Below are 10,517 nucleotides of genomic sequence, written 5' to 3' on the forward strand. Positions count from 1 at the left end.
ACACCAATAACCCAAGAATCTTGTTAAAATGCAGATTTGGATTCAACCAGTCTGGAATGGGGTCTGAGATTCTTCAATCTCCCCAGTGATGTAGACGTTCCTGGTTCAGGAAACATATTTTGAGTCTCAAGGAGCTAGAAGATCTTGAAGTTCTTTTGAATTATCAAAATAAATTTTAATTGATTTGCATGTTGATTATGAAAGCAATTACATTATAATTTATTATATTTTATTGTTTTCTAACGCTTTGAAAGTCAGTAAACTATATATTCCACCTGCATATGTTCATTGCAACACTATTCATGATAGCAAAGACATGGAATCAACCTAAATGCCCATCAATGATAGACTAGATAAAGAAAATGTGGTACATATACACCATGGAATTCTATGCAGCCATAAACAAGAATGAGATCATGTCCTTTGCAGGGACCTGGATGGAGCTGGAGGCCATTATCCTTAGCAAAGTAACAGAGGAACAAAAAAGTAAATACCACATGTTCTCCCTTGTAAGTGGGAGCTAAATGATGAGAATACATGGACGCATAGATGGGAACAACACACAATGGGGCCTATCAGAGGTTGGAGGGTGAGAGGAGGGAGAGGATAAGGAAAAATAACTAATGAGTAGTCGGCTTAATACCTGGGTGATGACATAATCTGTACAACAAACCCCCATGACATAAGTTTACCTATGTAACAAACTTGAACATGTACCCCTGAACTTAAAATAAAAGTGAAAATAAAACAACCTTTTTTTAACCCATTAGGACATTGAAGTTACCAGAACATTCTATTCTTTCACCTAGGCTGAATTATGAAGTGTTGTCTTTAAAAACTCTGTGGCCTGAAGGAATTTCACCTTCAATCAAAGAGTAGTTTAGGTACCATGAGAATTACTTTCCAAACCATAAGGGAAAGTAATGACTATACTAAAACAAGTTGTCAAAATTAAACTTCCAATTTTTCAGGTTTTTCAAGCCCATTCTTTTGCCCCTGAGGGAATTAACTGCACAGAAGAATAGAGGAGGAGACCCTGTGGCCCACTTTAAAACCAAGACAGCAATCCCATATCACCTAGATCTTGGGGGTTCATTAATGCTTACACGTATCAGTCTCCAGATGTTCACAGGCAAAAAGTAAAATATTCACAGATGATACAGAGCAAACACTTATTATGATGCCCAAAGAACAAAAGCTATTGGTAGCAGTGAAGATTAAAGTGACCCATAAATAGTCTGCTATTTACTTGTTTGTTTTGTCTGGAGCACATTTAATTGCATCTGTTCTCACTACAATAGCTAATGCCCTGCCATTATTTCCATTGTAAACCTCACTGGGGATGAGAAATGCAATAGATCGAGATCCTTCTCATGAAATTGATTTTTTTTCCCTCCATCAGTTAAAATATTCAGCAAAGGTGTTGGGTTCTCCCCGACTGCTTTCCATTTACACAAATAAAAAAATATATATACATTTAAATGGTTAAAGGCCATTTTATAAACATAAATGGCTGCCTTATATGTTTTAGAGAATATAATGTCTCAAATTAGAGAAGTGGAAGCTGTGGGACTTTAATGCGAACAAAATGAATGTATGGCAAATTTAATGGGAATGAAGTACCTGCATGCACGCAGTGGTTTTCAATAAATGTGTATGTATTGAATTGAATGGACTTAGGATTGATTGCTAGGTTTGCCTAGCAAAGACTGACATGGACTGTGAAGATAAGGGCAGGCTCCAGCATGGAGAAAGAGGTTGCTGACATCGATGCCCTGTGATCTCAGGGATCCAGCAAGGCCAGCCTTTCCTGCTTTCTTCTTCTGCAGTTCTCGTTCTAGTGCCTAAAAAAATGCCTACATATAGCTTTAGTACTTTAGGTGGAGGCATTGCTTATAACAGGTGCTATAGTACCTAGATGTTGGCTGTATTGATTTTGCAATATTATTATTGTCAATAATATTTATGCTGACCAACATTTACTCAGGGTCACCCATGTGGCAGACTTCAGGCAGGCAGGAAAAGGTACTTTCCCCTCAACTCAAGTTTTAAAAATCCAGGGGAAGAGCTGAGATCACATTCCAAATCCGGGAACAATAAATGTGGTTAGAGAGATGAGAGGCTGGGATTGGCCCAGCATGAACCTTATGACTTCTGTGTTTGCTGGAAGTGGGGAGTATAATGATTTTGGGAATGGGGAGTATAATGATTGGCAGAGATCTCACTAAAACCACATGTTTTGAGGAATATTTCCTAAAGAAGGTGTATGCTCTTCTGGAAAAAAATTCATATACACCACAGCTTTGGGCAAGTTCTTAATTTATTTGAACTTCAGTAGGATCGTTTGTAAATGGAGAAGTTGGATTAGATGCTTTTTGAGGGTTCTTTAATATCTAAAAGTCTCTAGTTTTGTTACCTTCTAAAATATAACATCATATAAAATAGTTTCATATTCATCCCTGACAAGCAAGCAGAGGTGATACTATTTCATCCTATTGGGTGGGAAAATTGAGGCTCGCAAAGTTAATTAACTGGCCTCAAATCATTAGAATGCCAAGTGGCAAAATTAGGACTAGATATTAAGTCACCGGATTAGTTCCAAAGAATTCTCTTTGAATGCTTCCCACATTAGTGAAATTAGTTTCATTCATTCCATAATGACCACTAACTAATCCAACTAGTGGTTAGCTGCTATAAAGTAAGCTAAAGTTGATGAGATAGTTTTGATAAATTAAATCTTGGGCATTTGAATGTATTATTTGGCTGCCTTCTGAGATATTCTGAAGTTGTTCATTAATGTGATGTCTTTCTAACGGGAGATACTATAAAGCATGGCTCAGGGAAGGAAAAGCTACTCAGAATTCAAGCTGAAGGCAACTGCTTTTAGGAAAACATTGAGGTAACACATGGTAGGAACTGATTATGATCTTCCAGCTCCCAGACACTTGATATTATACCACAAAGCTGACAGCAGTCAAATAAGTCACTGTTGTTTGTTTTAGGATTTCTCTAAATAAATATTTATAACACACAATCAATGAAATCTAGAAAGTCAATGGAACGTGTTTTATTTTTAATAAGACCTACTTTAATTGTACATTCTCTCACCTACAAATATCTATTAAGGAAACTAAGAAATAGCTTAGAGGTCCTAATGGCTCTCTTTTTTATGCTACATTATGTAAGTTTAGCATCAAAAATATTAAGTCCGAAAGAGACAACAATCTTTAATTAAGAATTACAAAAATGTAATTCAAAAGTCTTAATACACATGCCTTTGGTCTGCTAATTAGTGAATTTATTCTTAATGAAATAAATATGAGACTTAGAAAGATGTTCACTGAAGCATCTTTTACAGTAGTAAAAAGTTGGAAATGACCTAGGTAGGAGATTATTTAAGACGATTATAGTACCTTCATCACATAGAATATGATACAGTTGTTAAAAATGATACTGTCAAAGACAAAAACATTCACAATAGCTTAACCAATAAAAGCAGGAGCTCAGGAATCAGCCCACCTGGATTCTGATTCCAGCTCAACCAATTCCCCATTGTGTGAACTTCGACAATTTCTTACCTTTTGTGTTTAATTTTGCTTGTATGTTCAATGGGACTGACAATAGTACCTACCTCATAGAATTGCTGGGTGAGATGAGGTGATGTATGTGAACTGTTTAGCCAAAAGCCAGATAATAAGGTTATAAAACAGGAGAATGTTTTGTTTTTGCTAATCTGTATTTCCAACTTTTTGGCCAAATGATTGTATGTTAATTTGGTAGCAAATAAGAAAACATAAAAGTTTTTTATTTAAACACATTTTAAAAAATTTAATTATGGTAAAATAGATGTAACATAACATTTACCATCTTAACTGTTTTTTTTTTGTTGTTGTTTGTTTTTTGTTTTTTGAGATGGAGTTTCGCTCTTGTTCCCCAGGCTGGAGTGCAATGGCGTGATCTCAGTTCACTGCAACCTCTGCCGCCTGGGTTCAAGCGATTCTCCTGCCTCAGCCTCCTGAGTAGTTGGGATTACAGGCATGTGCCACCACGCCCGGCTGATTTTTGTATTTTTTTTAGTAGAGACGAGGTTTCTTCATGTTGGTCAGGCTGGTCTCGAACTCCCGACCTCAGGTGATCCACCCGCCTCAGCCTCCCAAAGTGCTGGGATTACAGGTGTGAGCCACCGCACCCAGCCCATCTTAACTATTTTTAAGCGTGCAATTAGTACTGTTAAATACTTTTACACGATTGTGAAACTAATCTCCAGAACTCTTCTCATCTGGCAAAACGAAAACTCTGCCCATTAAACAACTCCCCATTCCTCCCTCCCTACAGTTCCTGGCAACGACCTTTCTTCTTTTTGTCTCTGAATTTGCTACCGTAGGTGCCTCATATAAGTGGAATCGCGCAGTATTTGTCTTTTTGTGATTGGCTTATTTCACTTAGCATAATGTCCTTAAGTTTCATCCATGTTGTAGTATGTGTCGGGATTTCCTTCTTTTTTAAGGCTGAATAATATTTCATAGCATATCCTCACCACTTGTTACTCATTCATCCCTTGAGGGGGACACTTGGGTTGCTGCCACATTTTGGCTACCACGAATAATGCTGCTGTGAACATGGTTGTACAGATATCTACAAGTTGTTTTTTTAAAAAATAAAGAACATTGGAAGTTCCCCTAAATTTCGTAAGATAGATGTAAACTACAAAAAATACTTGTATCTTGTAAGATCTTTTTCTTGACTCTGAAAGTGCCTGAAACATTAATAAATACAAAAATATATTAATTAATTAACACACATAGCTATTTACTGAGCACTTATTTCTTGTCTTTGGTATGTGCTAAATGCTTCAGATGATTTCAGGTTTAGCTGCCAAGTAAACCTGAACACACACACACACACAAGCAAGCATTAAAATAATGTAGGTGTTACTTTTCCACTCACATTCAGGAAAGCCAGATGCATCAGCCCAGGTTCCCATTGCACTCCATGGTTTCAGAGCCTAATCTCATTTCTTGCTTTTCCATTTCCCAGAGACATTTTCCCCAAGGTATACCCAGGAGAAAGAGTTTGCTGGAGCCTTACTTACATTATCATGTCTGTATTCCAGCCACCAGATTAGAGGAAGAGAAGAAAGAGCATATCCTTCCTTTAGTGACACTTCTCCATTTCTATCCTATTGGCCAGAAGTTAGTCATGGGATCACTACTATTTGTATGAAAGACTAAGAAAAATGATCTTTATTGCTGAGAGCCATATGCACTGCACAAACTGGGGGGCTCTATCTTGAAAAAAAGGAAAGACTAGATGTTGGGAGACAGCCAGGAGTCTCTGCCAGAGCGGCCATACATGTTAAATATCGACCTGGTAGTATACATCCCTACATGAGTAAAGTTGAACTGTTTCTGAGTCTATAGATAATCTTGAATAATAATTCTGCAGTAACATTGATTGTTCTCTCCTCTGTTGATGTTTACTCCAATGAGATCAACTTAAAGTCTTGAAGCAATAGAGCTTAAAGTAGAAGAGCTAGTGAAAGGGAGAAAAATAGGAGGGAGGCATTAGCTTAATATTCTGGTACCCTGGGTTGGTCTTGAGATCTCCTTGGCCATTCCTCACTTCGGATAGATGGGGCTGCAGCTTTGGTGCCAATGAAGCTGGTGATTAGGTAAGCTTGTTTTGGGGAGTGACTTCTGGACGGAATGTGGAGAAGAGAACTCTTTTTCAAAGATCATTATCTATGAATTGGCAACATTGGTGCCTCTCTGACCATGAAACCAAATTTATATCTGATTTTTATAACTTCCAATATCAAAATGACTTATGTATTCAGCAAGTCCCTGAAGATGAATCAGTATAGATAAATATTTTGGATGTTTTGATGGAAATTGTTAAAATCTTTGTTTTAACTATGTAACTTCATTTTATTTTAGTTGTATAACTAAAGAATTTGTGACACTCCAAACCAGTTAGTTTGGCTCATGGACATTTAAATGAACGAGTACTGTGAGAAACAGCAAACATTACCCCATTACTCACCGCATAGCATTGTCCTTGAGGCAGGGATTGGGATGGGGTCAGGGCCAGGGAAAGAGTGAAGGGGGCTTTTGAAGGGGGCTTTATTTATTACAATACTAATTTTTAAAAAAACATAGTAATTTTGTTATATCCTTGCAACTGTGTTTAAAAATGTCAGTTTCCTATCATTCTCATCAAAATGCCCTGCTTTAGAAATAGATAAACTCTGTAATGAGTACAATTATATGAAAAGAATCTTAAGGTTACAAAGAATGAAGAAAAATGATTAAGTAAGAAAAGATCAGGCTAATGATTTAATAATTTAATTTTAATAATTATCATTTATATAAATTATACAATATCATGAGAATGATGCCTTTATCATTGTCCCCACTCCCTCTTACCTCCTCCAAAAAATGTCATTTCTGAGACTCTTATTTTCTGGAACGGCATTAAAGCCCCAGGCAGAATCTAGAGGACTCACCAGCCTCAGTGGTGCCCACCCCTCTCTGAAACTAAGCGAACCTGTAGCAAAGCCTAGAAGAGAAGTGCAGTTCTTCAACATTTTAGCCGAGTGACTTCAGAATAAACTCAGTTTAACCAGTGAGCTAAGTTGTGGTCTGCTTTTTATGGTGTTACAACTTGTATTCTTGGTACCAGTTTAGTTCAATAAATATTTGAGTACTTATTTCACCAACTCTGTAATTTTAATTTGCATCATATCTAAAATATTCAGTAGCCCTTTCCTATAATTCTTATGACTCATAATCCAAGAAGGCAAAACATTTATAATGGTAAACATCATGATCAAGGAGCCAGAGGAACCCTGTTTAAATGGATTATGCCATTAACTAGTTGTGTGACCCTGGGCAAGTCATTTACCCCTTAGCTTTGAGATTTCTCACTTTTAAAGTGAAAGGGCAGGGAATTGGTTTATATGAGGTCTAAGATCTCCAGGGCTTTAAATAGTTAAAAGTGGCATTTCTACTTTCAACCCAAGAAGAATCATATAGCCATAGCTAGAGAGGTTGAGAAATAATGATTCATATGTAGAATCCACTCCATCACCTTCAAACACGCGAAGGTGGAAAGGGTGCTCTCTAGTATTATGCTGACCACATGTTCAGATTGCTGAATACACCTGCAGAAAAAAATTTCCATTCTAAAGAAATGCAGTCTGGTTGTTTCAGAGAAAACTTAGGCACTTACTGTATGGTAGATTTCCTGTTGGTCACCTGGGAGTGAATCCTTCAAGAACCACCTGTACATTTCTCCTTATCTCCAAGCCTCCCAACAGCTCCAGCTCAGTGGACAGATGGGGCCAACAGAATTCCTGTTCCCTGTTCTCTTTGTAAACCCTGAGTCTCTCTGCTGTTACTCCTTGCTGTGCCCAGGCTGCCCTTCCTTCACTGGAGCCTGCCCCTTCATTCAAAGCTCGGTTTCATATGCCACTTCCTCCAGGAAGCTTAAGGTCCTCTTTGAAATTTCCATGGCATATTATCTTCTCTTCTTACCTTCACTTCTACTTTTTACTGTATTCATTATAAACATAGTTTATCCCCCTGACTAGCCTGTAAGATCCTTGGTAGCATAATCCTTTATCTTTATCAAGTCTAAATGACTTTTTTAAGGTGTAACTTTCTCAAGTTTATGAAATACCTTGCACCCTGCCCTAGTGGTAGGTATCACAATCTCTTTACCCTGTTTCCTTTCAGAAGGGTCTATTAGTTTCTATTTTTAGGAAGCTGGGTTGATGCGATTTCTCTAGAAGCATCTTTCAGACTTGAATCCACGTGACTAAGTTGTACGTTCAGTTGAATTTTTCAGTGAGAATTTAGCATCATAGTTTTGAGATGAGATGAAGACAGTTACTCTTACCGCAGGCCTGGCCCCTTTTAATCTGATTGGGTTTCACAGTTTATTTTCCAGAGAAAGAGATGAGACAGAGTTTTGTCTAATTGAGACTGGGACAGGCCCAGAGTTAAATATTGATCTTTGGGCCCCATCACTTCTTTCTCCTTGAAAGATGTCATAAGCAGACCCAAACACACATTTATTTTCCCCTCATTTTGATTTCAGCCAAGGCCATTTTTGGGATTTGGATGGTACCGCTATTTATTTAGTTAAACTGTGAAGGCAGATCTATGTGCTTTTCAGTGCAGGCGTTATTTTTTCTTTTTGACCCTGGAATATCTCCATTTTGTGTAGACAGAGACCAGTTGTCAGCTGATAGACTATCACTTGAAGGGGTGGTGGCAGCAGTAGATGCACTGGAAAACATCTTGATAAGGCCTTGGAGAGAAGGCTGCTCTTTCGGAAACAGGGCCCATTTGCCAAGAAGGCAGCAAGGGAAATCGCTGGTGGCAGAGACTTATAACAAACAGGAAGAAGAGACAGGTTTGCCAAAGGCTTCTGTGCATTTTTCCCCTTTGCAAACTTTCAGGCAGATGAAAATGTTTTTCTGGTGGTTTTTGGGTTTGCACCTACAGGGAGAGTTCCAGTGCATTCCAAAGCACCATGCTGCACATTATGGAAATGCCACACACAGCTAGATTCTGTCATAAAGAAATTTGTCATGCAAATTCTGAGGATGTTTGGCTGGTACCAGGGAGGGAAGGCATATCAAAGTAACTCAGGCACACTCTTCAAATATCTTGCAATTTCATAGCATGCATTTATCCAAATTTATGGCTAAGGCAACAAAAGGTCTCCCAGCTTCCTTATTCTTCAGCTTTCCATAATTAAATTATGACAAACAACTTTATCTAAAAGCCTCATCCAGGGACAATCTTTTTAGATAGAGGAGATAGTGGTTTCAACTGATTGTACTTATCTGCAGCAATAAAGGTTTTTATTTGATTTTTAATTTTAATTTTATTTATTTTTTAATGAGTCCCTGGGAAGTAAGGCTGGATTTAGAGGTTTTTCTCTTTTTGCATATTATCTTTATGATTAGTAAATACATAAACACACTGGTTTCTGAGAAGCTGCCTGGCCATAGCTTTATTTGGGTGGGGGGAGGGAGGGAAGGAATCACACATCACCCTTCTTATCTTTTAATTTAAATTTTACACTAAGAATCTATTTTGAGAGGGAAATGGAGCATGCTAAGCTAACGACAGCTTTCCCTTCTCTTATTTTTCCCACGTCAGAGCAACGTGCTAGGATCAGCTCCTCGGTGTGTCGCGATGTTGGCAATGCTGCACCAATTATGTCAAGTCTCCAAATCACTCGAAAAAACGAATAAAATAAACAGTCAACGAGGCAGGGAAGGGTTAAGGTGAAGCTAGATTAAACCTGTCAGCAAACAGACTCATTTATTTTCAAAGCTATAGTTTCCACAATGGAAACAATCCACTTTGCCTGGAGACCCTTAGGTCCGTTCCGCGGGGACCCGGTTTCAACTCTTGGACAGAGGAAGTAGTGGTCCACCGTGAGCTCAAGGACAGCTAACTGATCGTCAGATCCCAACACTTGCCAAGCGTCCCTCACTCCCACCTCGCGCTTTCGTACTTTGGTTACAAAAATTATCTCTGCGATTGCATCCCTTTTGAGTAGAGGGTGCCACTGTGTGGGCAGGAGGCGGCGATTCAGCAGGGGGATCACAGGAGCTAAGTCCCCGGCACCCAGTGCTGCAGAGGCGAGAGGGCGCAGCCGGGCTGACCAAACGACCCAGCTCCGAACTGCAGAGGCCGCCGCGCGGCGGCCCCAGCCAGAGATTAGCGGCGGGGCGGGGGTCCCTCCCTCTTTTCGGGTGAATGAATGATTAGTCAAACATCACCTCCCCTCTCCGTCCGCCCGAGATGGGAAGGGAGGAGTCTCGGAGCGATTGTTCTTTTCTATAAGGGCGAAAGGCGTTTGCCTCGGTACGTTTTTAAATCGACCTTGTGTGTCGTTTCAACTTCGGTCATCCCTAGTGTCAGGACGCGCAGACAGATAAACACAGAACACAGAGCTCTAAGGCCACTTGCCCCTCTGTCCACTCAGCCCCCTGAGTTCGCTGTCGCGTCCCCGCCAGAAGGAAGCAAAGCAGGGCGTGAAAAGTTGCGGGGGCCCTATTGCCCCGGGTGTGTCGCTCCCACCTGGGAGCCAGCAGGGTGGTGGGGCGCTCCTGCGTCCCGTTTGCTGCTCCCTCTAAGGACTGGGGCACCCGGGCCTGAGCTCTAGTGCTGCGGCATCCCCCGGGTTCCCCCATGAAAAGGAGGAGGCGCCGCGCTCGCCGTGCGGTGGAGACGCGCCTTCCCGGCTCTGGTCCGCGCCCCGGGGCCGTGGCTTCCCTGGAGGAGCTGGGGAACTGGACGCTGGGCCGAGAGGGTTCCCGCTGCCGCTATAGCGCAGTCCCTCCTGCGCCTGGGCGCCCCCAGCGGGTTCCGGGAGGCGCCCGGTGAGCCCCTGTCTCTCGCGGCGGAGCGAGCGCACTCCGGGCGGGCCGAGAGCCGGCGGGGCTGGCAGGAGGTGGGGAGTGCGGGAGTGGAGGACGCTGCGGCAGCGACAGC

This window comes from Piliocolobus tephrosceles, chromosome 8, assembly GCF_002776525.5.
Source record: "Piliocolobus tephrosceles isolate RC106 chromosome 8, ASM277652v3, whole genome shotgun sequence".
Classification (NCBI taxonomy): Eukaryota; Metazoa; Chordata; class Mammalia; order Primates; family Cercopithecidae; genus Piliocolobus; species Piliocolobus tephrosceles.